The sequence below is a fragment of the Ciconia boyciana genome, chromosome 11 (genome assembly GCF_034638445.1).
Source record: "Ciconia boyciana chromosome 11, ASM3463844v1, whole genome shotgun sequence".
Taxonomy (NCBI): Eukaryota; Metazoa; Chordata; class Aves; order Ciconiiformes; family Ciconiidae; genus Ciconia; species Ciconia boyciana.
This window is the reverse complement of record NC_132944.1, coordinates 1,111,930-1,128,622: the sequence shown is the minus strand read 5'-3', so window position 1 is coordinate 1,128,622 and position 16,693 is coordinate 1,111,930.

Below are 16,693 nucleotides of genomic sequence, written 5' to 3'. Positions count from 1 at the left end.
TCCAGCCATACCCTGCAGCCGTACTAATGACCTTGAGAAAGGACAAGCCCTAAACACTAATAATCAGGGTTTCCTAGGCCATCGGTTTCTCCCAGATGGTCATTAATCCCCAGAAAATGCATGCTGTGCCTCAGTTTTTAACCCCATAATGGCAACACCTCTGCCATAGCTACAGGTTTTTCTGTTCCCCCTTAAATGTACAGAAGACCCTGATACTTCTCAATCAAGGCATATGCTTTCCAAGAGGCACAGCAGACCGTAGCCTATCAATTACACTCCAATTACTGGGAAAAAAGATCCCTATGGAGTATAGATACGTCAGATGCCACTTTGTACTGCTGCAGGAAATGCATTAGCTATTAAAAACCTGCTGATTCCAGCACTGTATATGCATTCCAGATCCCTGTATACAATGTTCCCTTGGAAGCTGTAAGGAGGGCTGTCAGCTTTACTAACTTTTCTTGCAAAATACACTTTCCCAGGACTTCCTTCAGCTGTGGAACAGTCGCACATAGTGTGACTTTCCAGGCGTCCTGAGAATGGTGGCTGTCACTGAACCAATCAGAGCAGCAATGAGCAACTGTGACCCAAGTAGTTAATAATTTATTTTCTCTTCGCTAGCAGTGGGTGACAAGTCTTACCTCCTACATCCTCCTACATGATGACTGTTGAGAATTACCAAACCCTTCTGCCTATGGCACACAGTTAAAGCACTGGTGCTTCACAACATCTTATTTTCAGGCCTGTAGAGGCAGGGGATATTTTGACCCCCATTTTAGAGAGAAGGAGCTAAAGCAAAGAGGGAGATTTTCATCGTCCCTCATTCTGGATGCCCATGTCAAATAATCTCTGTCCAGGTTTTTCAGAACACATGGTAGGATGTAGGTGACCCTCCCACTGCTCCTCACAGGGAGGGGACACACACCGTGCACCTCTGCCAGCAAGGTGTTAAGCTTTTCACCTGATGCCAGCTCCTCCAGACCCTCTTGTTAAACTTTTCTGTCTTAGGCAATTTCTCCAGCGTCTCTTCAGCAATGCCTGCCTTATTCCTGGTCTGCAAAAACGAGTTATCAGCTTCCCTCCCATGACTTACTGCATTCATGAGAGTGGGGAGTGCTGTTTGCCTCCACAGTTTATGACAGAGAAGCATAAATTGTGTCTCTCCAAGCTACTTACTGTTTGGAGCAAACATATTTAGAGAAGGAGGGAGAGCTATCTTTGTGTCGTTTGATTCCTATAAATCATCTGACCTTGGTTAATTCTGGCCTGGATTTTGGAAGCTCATCCATGCTGGCCAAATTACACGTCTCTTTATTGTCTTCTCTATTTCATTATTTTCTGATCTTCTTGAAATCTCTCTGAAAGAGCTGCTGAGCTGATGCTCCTTGCTTGCATGGGTTGTCTGCAGCGCAGTGTGGGAGCTGAAGTGCTGGGAAAGGATGCAGGAGCTGTTTCAATCATGCTTTAAAATGACTTGTTCCAGCTTTTTGCTTTTGTAAACAGCCTTCAAATTTTAATAGTCAACTCAAAATTTGACGAGAGATAATTTCGCTCTTAAAGATATATACTAAATATACACTGTTCCTATTTCTTCCACCAGTATAGAAATCAGAGTAAACATGCTCAAAACACCCAGCAAGTTAGTCCAGCCAGCATGATCCCCAGTTGTCCTCTTGGGCTTTCCAGGCATATTTTGAAGGTAGAATAACAAGCTCCTAAACTTTGTTACAATCTTGATACATACCAGTATCCAGTAGGAAAGAAGGGTCAGGAATCCATGTGGAACCTATTAATCCCTTGCCATCGCTGTTCACCTCAGTTTAGCCCTTTTTTGTTTTAATCCCTGGATGGTACCAGCACACCAGCCTGAAACACTGGTATGTTTAGTTTAGCTTGTAGCAATTTGGCAGCTGGAATCACTCAGCCCCACGCACCACATGGCCTGCCGCCGGCTCAGACCCATAAACATGGTCCATAGAGCTTGCTCAGGATGTTTCCCTATTTATAGCTTATTTCAGCTTTACCTTTGCTCCCTACTCACCACTGCCCTTACTAGCACTGCAGTTCTTATGCATCTGTGCTTCTGCAAGTGGGGCGTGCATGCTATTTCAAAGGTTTGCTCCCCGAGACCTAAAGGCAGCGTTGTGGGGACCACGTGGGATGGCACTGTACAGGCAGAGCAGTGGCGGGGTGGCAGCTATGCTGTGGGAGTCTGGGACCGAGGTCTCTTTTCACTGAGGGTAGCAGCTTGCCACCTGGAAGTTGCTTTTCCTTTGCCATAGCACTTGCTGGCTTTCAGATACTGCTGGAAAGAGCAATGGTTGTCTGTAAAGGAAAGAGCAGCATTTAAAATGGCAGTGGTCAAAATGAAAGGGGGTAGCAGCTGTAGCAACTGTAATTTTGAGGGCTACACAGATGGATTTGAATAATGGAGTAAAGATGAAATCTGAAGATATATATCTCTCCCCTCCCTCCCTTTCCCTTCTCCCCCCCAAGCCAGAGTACTCTGAGCATTTGTGCTAATTCATCAGCTGATTCAGTTCTTTGCTTGGCAATTTTCCTTGCAGATGATAGCGGTCACCTTAAGTCAACCGTCAGATTCACTCTGGTAAAAGGCTGTTTGGAAAGCAGAGGACGGAGACTTTAGCTCCCTTCAGCGACTGGCATTTGGGTATTTGGTTTCCTTCATGGACTGGAACTTGGGTATTTGTTTTTTGTTTGTTTGTTTTTTTAAAATTTCTTTTGACAATCTGTGTATAAAGGCTTGAAACAGAAGTGGACTTCAGAAATACGTACTGTACCTAGCAATAGCATGTTAAATTTTAATCCTCACAGCTGTGATAAACAGGGAAAGAGCATCCAACTCGTTCTTGCAATCTGCATTAAGTGTGTTGATGCTGACAGACTGTTTCTCTGGGATTTACTGTGGTTGTTCTGTAGAAGAGATGAGAGAAACTTACCTTCTCCTAAAACCCCCTTTGGGTATTTCCAAGGTGATCAGGCAGTTCCTTTTTTCTCCAGAATAGTTTTAACACTTTGAAAAATAGTGTTTTTTTTTTCTCTGACATAGGCTATGTATACTGAATAGCATAGAAGATTTTAAGTTCATTTTTACCTAGGCTGTAGGTCATGAATTTTCCCTGGGCTAAACCACAACACCTACTTGTTCATCTAAACTTTGAATTAGCTTCGACGGAACTGGAATTAGGTTTGGAAACAATCTGGCTTAAGTTTAAAACCTATTCAAGCCTATCAGCCCTACCTAAACTCCACCCTAGCATTCCTGGATGAAATATCTGTGTTCCAAGGCATCACATCCATGGCGACCTACGCTATCAAATCAAACTTTTTGAATTTGGATACCCAGGTAGAAACCTGAGAGCTTTTCTCCCAGATGAGCTGATCCCTGCCATACTGATGCAGAAGAATTGGATACCACTATTTTAAGGAATTCTTTATAAAATGGTGAGAAGTGAAAGACCACCTGTGGCCCAGACCTTGGTACAAAATAGCATAGATCTGCCAGACTGTCCACTAGATGGAAGTGTCATCCGGTCCCTGCGTGGGGGGTGTACAGGATCGCCCCTTGCAAGGACAGAAACGTCACACGGGCTTGAGAGGCCACAAAAATCCATCTCGAAGTCCCTTACTCTCCGGAGGCCTTCCCCTGCCACCAGTTGAAGCAGAGCACAGCGAGGGGGACCCGCACAGCACCTAAGGCACTCGTTTGCCCATGGTTGGCACACTGCGGGACTTTCTGTCCTGGTATTATGTTACAAGAGCTGCACAGAGACTCAGGTAGTGCTGCGTGAATGGTGAAGGCAGTGAATGACAACAGTCAGTGAAAACCAAACAGAAGACAATTTTTTTTTCAGCTTTTCCTGCTACAATCATCACCTGAAATCCATGAGACAGTTTTTTCCCCTTTTGTCTGTTTCTGCCATCCTCTCCCCAATTATTTCTTTGTTCCTGCCTTCTTTTTTTCTTGTCTTTCAAAAGGTCAAGTACTGTATAAACATTGTCTTCATTATTACAGCCACCTCTGGGAACTGCACAGTTGCTCCTTCTGTCATAACTGCCCTGCACTCTCCTGGCATGTTCTGCGTTCCCATACTTAACTTATTTTTCCTTTTGATAATCCTTCCAGAAAAGCTCAGCCTTTTGAGCAATTGCTCTTACCTTTGGCTCCTTGTTAATAATCTCCACACCCTCTTTTTCCTCCGCACTTGTCTCAGGTCCGATCATGCTTACCTTCAATTGGAAATGTCCTGAGGCTAGGGAGTATGTGTAATTATGAAAGGGATTATTAAATCTCATTACTCTGAAGAAATTACAGTTAATAATGTTCTTAAGAAGCCAGGCAAATGTGTATTGAATCAATGATGCTATAGGGAGAGGGAAGAATTACTATATGACATTTTTGCCTTCACAAAATCAGTCTCACATAAAGCTTTTTTTGTCCAAAACCTGGATAAATCCCTTATAATCTTATACTGTCTTTATTCCAGAAAAAAAAAAATCTCTGGTTGTGGCAAGCTGCTGCACTGGATTCTTTACTACAGAAGAACACCATGTGCTGCTAAAACTGTGCTTGAAACAATAAAATATAAGTGTCATGATTGGAAGAAATGATAGGATCAAGATCTAATGATAGGATCACCGATCTAAGGCAGCCTTCTTGTTATAGTGACTATTTCCTTAGTTATTGGCAGGGCAGATGCAACTGTCTGAGAGAGGACCATTAAGCAATAGGTCAAAAATGTTAGCAAAACACTTTGAAGGCTCACAATGTACTGGTAAAAAAGGCTTGTCCTCATCACAGTTGGTGAGGATTAACTTCAGTGACTTTGCTCTGAAGTACCTACCACCCACAAACTTTTTTCCCTGGATTTTTTTTTTTTAATAACTAAATATTTGGAGGAATCATTTGGCACTTGAACATATGATTAAACCCATTTATAGTGATGCAAGACCTACTGGCTTTCAACAAAGTAGGTGTGGAGGTATCTCTGTTCCAACGCAGCTGTTGCTCACTGGTCAGGTTCTCCCACTTCCACGCTGCTCTGCTGAGCTCCATTTTTTCACCTGCTTTCCCTCTGTGATGACAGGTCTTCCCAGGCAGCTGCAGCTTCCATCTCTGAGCGTGCAACACCAGGGTTTGTCCTTGCTGACGTTTGCTTTCCCACCTTCCAGTGCTTTGGATTACCTGGCAGCTTCAGGGAGACCTGTTCTGGCAGCTGGGGCTGGCTGGTCTCAGGGAGGCAGGAACTGCCGTCGCACTTACACGTATCTCCAAATAGATATCGTAACAAACATAAGATAGTGGATGAGTGGGGTTTAGCTGGAATAACAGTGAAATAAAGAAGCTCTAGCACTGGCAACAAGAATGTTAACAACAGCAAAAGGGTTTTAGGAGCATCTGCAAGGTACCCAGTTGCAAAGAGAAATAGATGAGATCCCCCCGTCAGCTGCTGCATTTTGTAGATTTCTTAATTACTGCCCAAATTCTTGGGCCACTCAATTTGCACAAAAATTGTTGTCTTCTCTCCCTTTTTTCTCTTTTTTCCTACTGTAATGTCAGCACAATGAAAAGAGGGAACAGAGAGCAGAGTGGGAAATGGCTGCCATGTCACATCGAGAGACAATCCAGCTCCCAGGAGCGCAGAAGCTTTGAAAACATGACTTTGTCCACATGCACAAGTCTGAAAGGTCTGACTGCATATAGCACAAGGCAGCAATTCCCCCTGTGCTGCCCAAGCAAAGTGCTGAGGATGTATTTCAAAATCTCACAGTGCTGCGCAGCTGCGGTAATCCCACAGGAAAGCAAGCTGGGGCGAGTGAGCCCTGCTTGCCCAGGCGTTCCTGCTGATCCAGTGACAGGGAGACAAAAAAACTGCAAAAAATAAGCGTGCCCTGAGATATTTATATAGCCTAGGTATGGTAAAAAAGCAGGGGTCATGCAGTGAAGCGTTTGAAGTGGGAATATGAGGAATGTAACCATGCAGGAGAAAGAATTATGGCAGGAGTTGAACTAAGGGCTTTGATGACAAAGGAGGTTGTGGTCAGCTGCAAGTGTTTAATCTAAAGGTGGGGTTGGGCCTTTTAAAAGTTTACTGGACAGGCAAGCAGCATGAGGGAATGGCAGAAAAAAAACCTGAATAGAAGACAAATTCAACCCGCAAGTATAGCTGCATGGGATCAGTCTCACTGGAAACATCATCTATCTGCCAGGAGTGGAGAAGGAAAGGGCAACGTCAGCCTCTGCTTCTCAAAACACTCTGGTTCCACTCATTCTTAGTTTACATATACTGTAAATAGTTTAGTAGAGTACAGACTCTTGAAGTAGGGGAACAAGGAGGTATAAAGTCCATTGAGATGTCTCCAAGGGTACTTCACAAGTCTCAGTTTTCTAATTGACTTACTTAGTTTTCCCTCTCACCTCAGTTCTTCTCATTGGGAAATTACACTGTAACCAGAGCCTGCTGCAGACCTAGGCAGAAAAGCTGGGGAAAATCATCCCTTTCTTTTGCTGTTTATTTTATCAGTATTTGGGGAATTGTGGAAGTTTCAGTTCTGTCCAAGCTGAATCACTGGCACAGAAAAAATCTGTAACAGTGATGTGCAGACATAGCTGTCTATAGCCAGCACGTATACTCTAGGGAGCTTGGAGTTGACAATGTATTTGCTTGTTTACAGAAGCAGTAAAAACAAACAGACTCTTCATTTCACCCCACAAATGTTTTATTTACATGGAGAATTTTGGCACATGGTAAGTATTTGGACCATGTAATAAACACAGCTTATGTTCCCATCTTTATATTTTATTCTAACCTTGCATATAAAAGCCATGGGGTTTATATTTTTTCAATCAGTTTGTCTCCTTCTACCTCATCCTTCAGTATTTCCTTCAGAGCGACATTGGTTCCCAGGCTGAAGATGTTCATGATTCAATCTCAGCTCTTTTCTAAAGGGAATAAATGCAAGCATCTCTATGCAAATTGCAAACTTCTGGTCGGTATCCTCTAAGTCAGCAGAAGAGCTCAGGATACCTAATTGTAGTTCCTGTACAGGCTACTGTACAGGACATTGTTACATTGTTAAAAATGTGTATGAATTTTCTAAAAGTAGGAATCGCCCTGGCTTTGCCTCACTTTCCAAGACTTGGGTGGGGAATCCATTCTCCTTTCTCCTTCCTACACTGCCACTTCACTATTGCCTTTCTGTTTGCTTGTGCTGCAGCATCAGGATAACAGCCACAGCCACGTGAGTAATTCAGTTAGGGGATATCCAGGCTTTATTCTGCTGGAAAGAAGCTGTGGAGAACAAGATATAGAAATTATATGTGGCAGGCTCAGGATAATGCTCTCTTTCCTCTGTTTGCTCTTTCCTGTTAGGTCAACAGGCAGTAGAGTTGACTGGCAAGAGCTGTTGAAGCAAGGTCAGTTGTGAGCCTCCAGCCTGGCGTGCCTCTTGGCTAATGGCCAGAGCTCTGCTGTTGTGCCCGGGGGCAGATTTGCTTATGGTAGGGGCCAGTTTGGGGTGGTTGGCCAGCAGGTTTCTACGCAGCGCAAGTGGAAGAAATGAAATGTGCTGCCTGAGGGTGCCTTTAACAGGGATGTAGATGATCTGTAATCACAGTTGGGCAATTGGTAGAGAGGCCATTGTATGCTAGCAATCCTGCCTAAACGGGGGAGGGGGGGGTCAGGGGGCATGCGGGGGGGGCGGAGGGGAGGCAGCAAAGTGGGAGATGTTACCCGGAGAGGCTAGGAATTGCTGAACCAAGCTATGGGAGACCTGATCTTCCAGTGGGATGTTGGAATGTCCCCCCCCATCTTTCCAACCTGCCCTTCTGTGACCCGAGGCTGGGCGCAGGTCTTGTGCCTGCAGGAGAGGCTAGGGGGGCAGCCTGGACCCCAGAGGCTCTCTGTCTGTCAAAGTCCTCTATCCCTGGACCAGGAAGCCTCCTCCAGCTTGTTCAGATATCTTCGTGCACAGCCGTTCGGTGTGAGTTTTTCAGCCAATGATGTTACTCAGGGAGGAATAATCCTTCTCCCAGGGCAGAGCATCTGCACTGGTTACGTGCAAAGCTCTGTGAGAAGCTGTAAAACTTGATGTGGTGTTTGAGGAACTGGAGCAGCAGTTAGCCTCCGTGGGTAGTGCCTGTGCTAGCCCTTTTCTTCTTTCTTTTGTACTTACAGAAGAGAAGAAAATATATGTAGTTCCCGCTCCTGCTGCTGCAATCCATTAACTGCCTTCCATTTCACAGCTGGGTGCTATTTTCCTCAGGGGAAAGTGATGCAATAAACATGCTTCGAATAATGAAAGCTCTCTACCCCATTAATGGCTTTTTGAGTTATGCCTTTGGGGAGAGATTTTCAAAGGTACTGCACGAGGTCTGATTTCTCTGTCTACATTTGAAATCTTTCTCTCTTACTGTACAGGCTCCAGGGGTGTCTGGGTCACCCAATACAAATAACAGCACAGTCTTGGCTTTGGCCAGCTTTCCGCTCAGATAACTGGTCTGCAGTGCCCAAGTGGGTGAGTTGTTGGTGAGCATCACCTTAAGTTACTGCTTGACTGTTTACACCAGACCAAAAACATGGTAGATAAAAAATCTTTTTGTGTGGGGAATGTGTTGTGCTGTAGAGAAGGGAAAGGAGGTATTTTTCCCTCTCCAGAAAGCAGGCAGTCATCCAACTACTAGAGAGGATAGCAGATATATTATTGGAAGGGTTCAATTAAATTAAATTTTAGTCTTGTCCCTGAAACAAGTAACACTCTTTTTTTTATAATACATTTATTGTTGAGAAGAGTATTCTAGAGATTAGAATAGGAAATTGTGATTTTCTTGGACCTCCTCCTAGTTGAGTGCGTTGTGACTACCTGCCAAAAAGCAGTTTCAAAGCGTGTTCTCCGTACCCAGCTTATGGGTGCATGTCCCTACGTTTGCTGGATTTACTGTACATCTGCAGCTCCCACGGGCTTTAGCACTATTGAACATCCAGAGCTGGAGTGGAAATTCAAAATATGAAGCACCCAGAATCCAGAGCCATTACCAGAAATGAATATATACTTCTATGTGAAAGGTGTCATACTTCATAGTTGTTACATGGCTATCCATGTAGATATCAGGCTGTATAAATAGTAGTTATCTATATCAAACATTCAAATAATCATTATGTAGTTTTGTGAACCTCATCTGAAGACTGTCACACAAATGCAAAGCATACCTTTCAGCAGATCATTTGCTTTCAGGGCTTTTTTACCTTCAGTTTGTACTTCATGGGTCTGACTCACCTTTTCCACAAAAGGCAAAATGTACTTACCAGGCACTCTCAAAACCAAATTTCCTATGTGGTAAAGAGGGACTCTTTCATGCCCTTAAAGAACAACCCCTTCCCTGTACAGGTACCTTTTATGAAAACAGAATGTACAGGACACGCTGTGAAGAGTGCAACAGTTAGCATCCAAACAATAAAAAGTCAGTCCTGCAGTGACATTTCATTTGGGTGTGCAATGTAATAAAAGAAGGTACACTGAGTGTCCTGGTTTCAGCTGAGATAGAGTTAATTTTCTTTACAGTGGCTGGTATGGGGCTATGTTTGGGATTTGTGCTGAGGACAGTGTTGATAACACAGGGATGTTTTAGTTGTTGCTGCACTAGCCAAGGACTTTTCAGTTTCCCGTGCTCTGCCAGGTGCAGAAGAAGCTGGGAGGGGACGCAGCCAGGACAGTTGATCCAAACTGCCCAAAGGGCTATTCCATACCACATGACGTGACGCTCAGTATATAAAGCTGGGGAAGAAGAAGGAAGGGGGGACGTTCGGAGTGATGGCGTTTGTCTTCCCAAGTCACCGTTACGCGTGATGGAGCCCTGCTGTCCTGGAGATGGCTGAACCCCTGCCTGCCCACGGGAAGTGGTGAATGAATTCCTTGCTTTGCTTTGCTTGCGTGCGCAGCTTTTGCTTTCCCTATTAAACTGTCTTTATCTCAACCGTCGAGTTTTCTTACTTTTGCTCTTCTGATTCTCTCCCCCATCCCACTGGGGGGGAGTGAGCGAGCGGCTGCGTGGTGCTTAGTTCCCAGCTGGGGCTAAACCACAACACTGAGTTATACAATTTCCTTTAGGCTGGTTTAGTTTTAAGTTAAATGCCATGACATATGTTAAGTTCATGTGCTTTTAGCTGGTTATATCGAACTGGGAGACAGTATGCCCTTCCTCACTGGACTAGCAATAGTTAAGGAGCAAAATAAAACACTTCTTCAGCCATGCTGGCTCCTGCGTGATCATGCAGACACTTAGGTAAGGAATTTTACTCATGTCAATGAGGTCTTTGAAGTTATTCAAATACAGAACTGTTTGCAGAAATTGGCCTATGGTTTGCCTAATCAGTGTTGCAGTTTGAGACAGATACTTCTGGTCAAAACTCTGCTTTCTTTGGTCTTAGCCTGGGCCTAATTTCTGACATCTCCTTATTCCTAAATACATGTTCAAAGCCCAACTTGATGATTCCAGTTAACTTATTTATTTTTTCTTAATGTTTATTTCTTTGCACTGAACTATACTGTCAAGCACTGGAACAGGCTGCCCAGGGAAGTGGTTGAGTCACCATCCCTGGAGGTATTTAAAAGACGTGTAGATGTGGTGCTTAGGGACATGGTTCAGTGGTGGATTTGGCAGTGTTAGGTATACAGTTGGACTCAATGATCTTAAGGGTCTTCTCCAACCTAAATTATTCTATGATTCTAGACTTAGAATAAATTGCCATTTTAAAGATGTTACATAGCAGTACATAATCAGCTGGCCAAGTAAAACATTTGGTTTACACTTCTCTCCATAAGAATGTCTTCAGGAAGCAATGTGACATTACTTGCCCATCTGCAGGTCTACAGCAGTAGGAGTTTAATATTCAGTGCTGGCAGGTAGAGACAAGGCTGATGGATTTAGAACTGTTGTGAGTGGCACTGCACTGTGCCAGGGACCATGCACATTTGGGACAAAGAGGAGCTTTCCAGGTGACCAAAGCCTGGTCCCTTGCACTGAGCTGAGCAGGGGAAGACAAGAAAACAAGAAGAGCTCAGGAAGATAGGAAAGAAACAGAGGCTGCAAGAGCAAAACATACGGGTGAAATACTGATAGATTCTGTACTCTTAAAAACTAATAGCCACAATGATGTAAAAAATAGTTTCAGTGAAGTGACAAGTATTTGGAGCATCTTTTTCAGGTATGGCAGATCTGAATCATAGAATCATAGAATGTTTTGGATTGGAAGGGACCTTTACAGGTCATCTAGTCCAACCCCCTTAACAAGAGCAGGGACATCTTCAACTAGATCATGTTGCTCAGACCCACGTCCAACCTGACCTTGAATGTTTCCAGGGATGGGGCCTCCACTTCCTCTCTGGGCAACCTGGGCCAGTGCCTCACCACCCTCATTGTAAAAAATTTCTTTCTAAAATCCGGTCTAAATCTGCTCTCCCTTAGTTAAAAACCTTTGCTCCTTGTCCTGTCACAACAGGCCCTACTAAAATCTCTGTCCCCATCTTTCTTGTAAGCCCCCTTCAAGTATCGAAAGGCTGCAAGAAGGTCTCCCCACAGCTTTCTCCAGGCTGAACAACCCCAACTCTCTCAGCCTGTCCTTGTAGGAGAGGTGCTCCAGCCCTCGGATCATTTTCATGGCCCTCCTCTGGACCCGCTCCAACAGCTGTATGTCCTTCTTGTGCTGAGGGCTCCGGAGCTGGAGGCAGTACTCCAGGTGAGGTCTCACCAGAGCAGAGCAGAGCAGAGGGGCAGGATCACCTCCCTCGAACTGCTGGCCACGCTGCTTTGGATGCAGCCCAGGATACAGTTGGCCTTCTGGGCTGCAAGCGCACATTGCTGGCTCATGTCCAGCTTTTCGTCCACCAGTACCCCCAAGTCCTTTTCCGCAGGGCTGCTCTCGATCACATCATCCCCCAGCCTGTATTGAAACCGAGGATTGCCCCAACCCAGGTGTACGACCCTGCACTTGGCCTTGTTGAACCTCATTGAGGTTCACACAGGCCCACTTCTCCAGCTTGTCCAGATCCCTCTGGATGACATCCCGTCCTTCTGGCGTGTCATCTGCACCACTCAGCTTGGTGTCATCTGCAATATATCTTCGTATACCTGGGATATATATGGGATATCTGCATGGAAGGTATGCTTAGATGGAAACAGGAGAATGCTGGTTATGTTCTTGGCATCATATGTGATGTGGGTTTTCATTTATGGTAGCACTTTGTCAGTGGACCCTCTCATTGTAATGATGGGCTATAATTATCATATAATTTGCAATCATTACCACCTATAAGAATTGCAGGTATTCCAGTCAAGAATAGGACCATTAACATTTCTTTTATTTGTGCTACATGTTGAATGATGTTACCTGTATAGTAGTGTGAATTTCTTCATGAGAGGGTGATAGAGGATTGCGGTTCTTTGGATGTGGTTTCACATCAGGCTATGTCTGGCTTCCAGCTCTTCCCCTCCAACTACAAGTCTTTTTCCAGATGTGGCGATGAAAGATGTAGCTTACGCTTTGGCTAGCCTATAGTCCTTCTTGACAGAAGAAAGCAAAAGTCTAGTTCTATTTTTGTTCATGTTTTTGCCAACAGTTTTCTCTTTTTATGTGTTATTGACAGCCCACCATCAAATGGGGAGCCCTAGTCAGCTACCAAAGGAAATGGGGCATGTACTAACAAGGAAGCGCACCTCTTCCCTTGCACAGTCCTAGTGGCCAGTCTGGTGGGCTGACACTATGGCTAGAGGCACCTAGTCCCACAGACATTGCTTAGGAAAAGCTGTAGCATGTCTGCTTTTATCTTTCTATGGAATTAATTATGTGTATAAGCAGCAAAGAATTTGACTGCTGGGTACAAGCATGTGCTTCTGAAGTACTGCACCTCTGTTTTTTTACCAGTGTAAGGCTCATTCTTGCTTTTTAAGCAAGCCTCTCTGTAGAAGGGAGCTGACTCTTGCTGTGCACCAGTAGTAGTATCTCCAGTGAAGACAGTAGAGCTATATTTGGCTATAACTAGTGTGAATAGATGCCTGCTACACAGCCTGTGAGTGTACACCCTGCACCAATACACCCCTGCGTCTGCTTTGCAGATACACAAAAGCCACTTTGGAAAATAATTCAGACATATAAAACTGCAGTAGCTACAGAAAGTATCCCATTAAGGTCTAGTTGTTTAAATGGTTACATTTAACAAGGTGCAATTAACTTGGCACTCTGTTCCCCTGTTTTCCTGAAGCTTCCCATGGGGACTCTGAACTGAGCAGTGAGGTGTTTTATTATATTTCAGTTGTGGATTTTATAACATCCATTGAAAATGCTGCCCATATCGACACATTAGAGTTACCCCTTTTTATAGGTTTGATGTATTTTTAGTTGCCTGGGGTTGCCTACTTTTGGATTTGGGGTTTTAGTGTTTTTTTTTTTTTTATATGGTGTTTGATATTTTTTGATATGGGTGTTTTTAATCAGTTCTCGAAAGGCAGCATTATCTGAAGGCCAGACCAGAGGGATAGACATCAAAGGACAAAGACTAAGGTATAAGTCTATTCTTTCTAACCAGATGTGTAAAATAGGAACCTACTGTTACAATCTTAAATCCACACAGTAATATTTCCGAGTGCTAAAGTTGAGCTCTGCCTCAGTTACCAGCTGCTGACGTTGACCACAATGATACATTTAGCTTTCATAAAACATTTTAATTAGGAATAATAGGAATTTAATAGGAACTCAATTTATTAGTAATTAATACAGGAATTATAGCAGATGTCAGTGAAATCTGTGAATTCCCAAAACGCGTAAGTGGAAATAACACTCTCCAAAAACCAATACCTTTCTGTTCCATAACTCATTAGTTTAGTGCTAAGAGCACAGGCTAATTCAGCTGGGTTCTGGATCATACCCTGTTTCCTTTACAATATTGCTGTCAGTGAGCTGGCTGGCTCGCAGCTTTGTCCCTGCACACTGTAACCTCTCTGTGTGCTTCTACCTCTTTCCAAAATGCAGTAACTTTGCTACCAGCCTCCACAGCTTCACCAGTCTTCTGATTTTTCTTTATTTAAACCCGATGCTCTTGTTGTTAAGGGCCCTTATATTTATGTTACAGAGGAAAATAACAATGAGCTCAGACCTACTGTGAATTATTTAGTTGATTAGCTTTTAAATTAATGAAATTAATGCCATAGTTGGGTTTTGGAGGGTTTTTTTTAAGTTTTTCCTTAATCTAATCTAGAAAATCGGCACTGAGGAATACTATGCTTAGAACAGGGCAAAATGAATAGAGAAGGACTAAGAGCCATTTCTCTCCTTGTTGAGCTACTTAGCAGCACAATGGACATGTGAATGCATGAGCAAGAAATGTAATTTACTGTTTGGCTTCCCTGATGTGGGGAAAATGCTGTTTTAAACTTATGCATCATCTATTGAGCGACATTAAGTCATTCAAAATAGATATATTCTGGTCCAGACATGAAGTGCCACAGAATTGTGCTTGCTTGGAAGTAGAGAGAAACTTTTGAAAGTTACTTTTACATGAGCCTTGTCTTGAATCGAAAGCAGATCTGATGCACTTCCCAGAGGCTTGCTTTATATTAGGAAAACTGGCATTGCCAGGAAGATGTTCTAGCAGTGAGGAAATCATCCAACTGCAGAAATGCTGCCTCACTGTTTCTCCCAGATCAGCTCTTCAGTGAAAATGATGGAGGAGGAGGTGCCAGCAGCATCCTGGGACTCTGGCACATTGCAGGGGGTTGCAGAGACGCTCTTCAAAGGCACCAAAGCTGCTGTGTCCCATTGGTGTTATAAGAGCATCCTCTCTGGGGCCAAAACTCTGACCCACTGATTTTACCCATGTCACATCAATGTGGAGTAATTCAACTGACTTCAGTGAAATTCCTGCTGCGTGTAACAGTGCTGCCAAAAGCAGACCCTGGCTGTGCCTGTCTCACTTCAGAGCTTATGAGAAGAGGGAAAATATAGAAACTTCTCTTCTCACACTGGTGGAAGTAAGTAGAAATGTTTCTTACTGGTACAGAGAAAAGCAAAATATGTCCCTGCCAAAGTACACGCTGCATTTCTGTGTGTCTGCATGACTATATTACTCCCCTGTAGGTGACCTTAGCACCTGGGACCCTTTTGAGTTATAATAGGAAAATTAAGATGGTGGGGAAAAAAAAGAGAGAGAGAAATAGCATTGCAATGATCCGCTTGGTTATACTGGTACACCCTGCTGTGCGGGCTCCTGTTTTGCTTCAGTTTAAACATGTGCCTAAATGATTTATCTAAAATGAAGCAGGCTTGGTTTAAATCCAAATAAGGGTGTGCTTACCTCATCAAAAAAGCTTGAGTAATGGCAGCTCATTTACTGCTCATCAATCAGATTTGCAAAGATGATTTAAAAGGGAACATTTTTCAGCACCATGAAGCATAAACATGGCCCTTTACTGCAGTTCAGTTGAGAAGGGGTCAGGCACTTGGGATGACCTGGCCCCTTCTGCAGACCTACAGGAGAGGCTTCCTCAGGAGAATGAGACCACGGAAGAAAAATGCTGAAAAGCAAGAGGGCACAGCATGGTCTAGAGAAGCTGTAGGTGGCTCTGAGGGAGGTGTCAGGCTTGCAGTGCAAGGGGAAGGAGGAGAAAACATGGAGATGCTTGAGGGGGGAAAAAATCCTCCCTTACTCTCTGGCTTGTTCCCTCCTGGCAGAGTAAGGACGTATCCTGAGCATCTGCTCCCTGCTACGCCTAGCAGATGGTGTGCCAGACATGCCGTTATTTGGACCCTCCAGCCATTCCTCCTTTGCAGCTCCTGGCAGTGGGTCAAGCGCTTATCAGGCTGGATATCCAACTGCTCAGGTCAAGGAGCAATCCCCACTGTTGTTGTACAGTCCCAAATCCAGCCCAGGCATTCCATCAAACGTCCAAAGTTAAGTTGCCTCTTTCTCCTGATGCTTAGACATCTTAAGAATTCGATTGCATGACAAACATCTCTTAATTCTTCTGCTCAATTCTTGCATGCAGATGTAACCTCCAGCAGCTTTCTGCCAGGAACTCACCAAACTCTTGAAAATAAATGTTTTCAAGCGACCTGAGCCTTTCAGGTTCTTATTTTGAAGCATGTTTCATTTAAGAACAGTCATTACCATACCTCACCCAAACATCTAGCCAGTCCCAAAGTGTTCTTACCCCTAACGTAGTATTTTTTTTTCTTATATAGAGAACAAGAGAAGGAATTGGGGGCTGCTTGTCAGTATTTCTTACAGCTATTTCAGGGCCAGTTTAAAGATTTGTTTGTTCTGATGTTTGCTATAGCTGTGCTGTACACAAATGCAGTGGATAAAAGGAGAGTGAAATAATGATGTGCTGTACCACCTTATTTTGGTACACTTGAACTAATCCAAAGTAAGATATAGAAAGAAAGGTGTTTTTAAGGATTCTCATGTCGGCAGACATCCCAATTTTAGGCACAGGTTAGGTTGGCTTTCCACATTCATTCAGCAGGGACTATCAGAAAATTCAGCTTGCTCGAAGCTGATCATGCCTGCAGATACCTGAACATTTTGCAGCATTGGGTTAGAGTGCCTACGTGCTTTGGGGTTTGGACTCAGGTTAAATAAAACTAGCATTGCAGGGCTTTGTCTTTGCTGTGATTTTTCC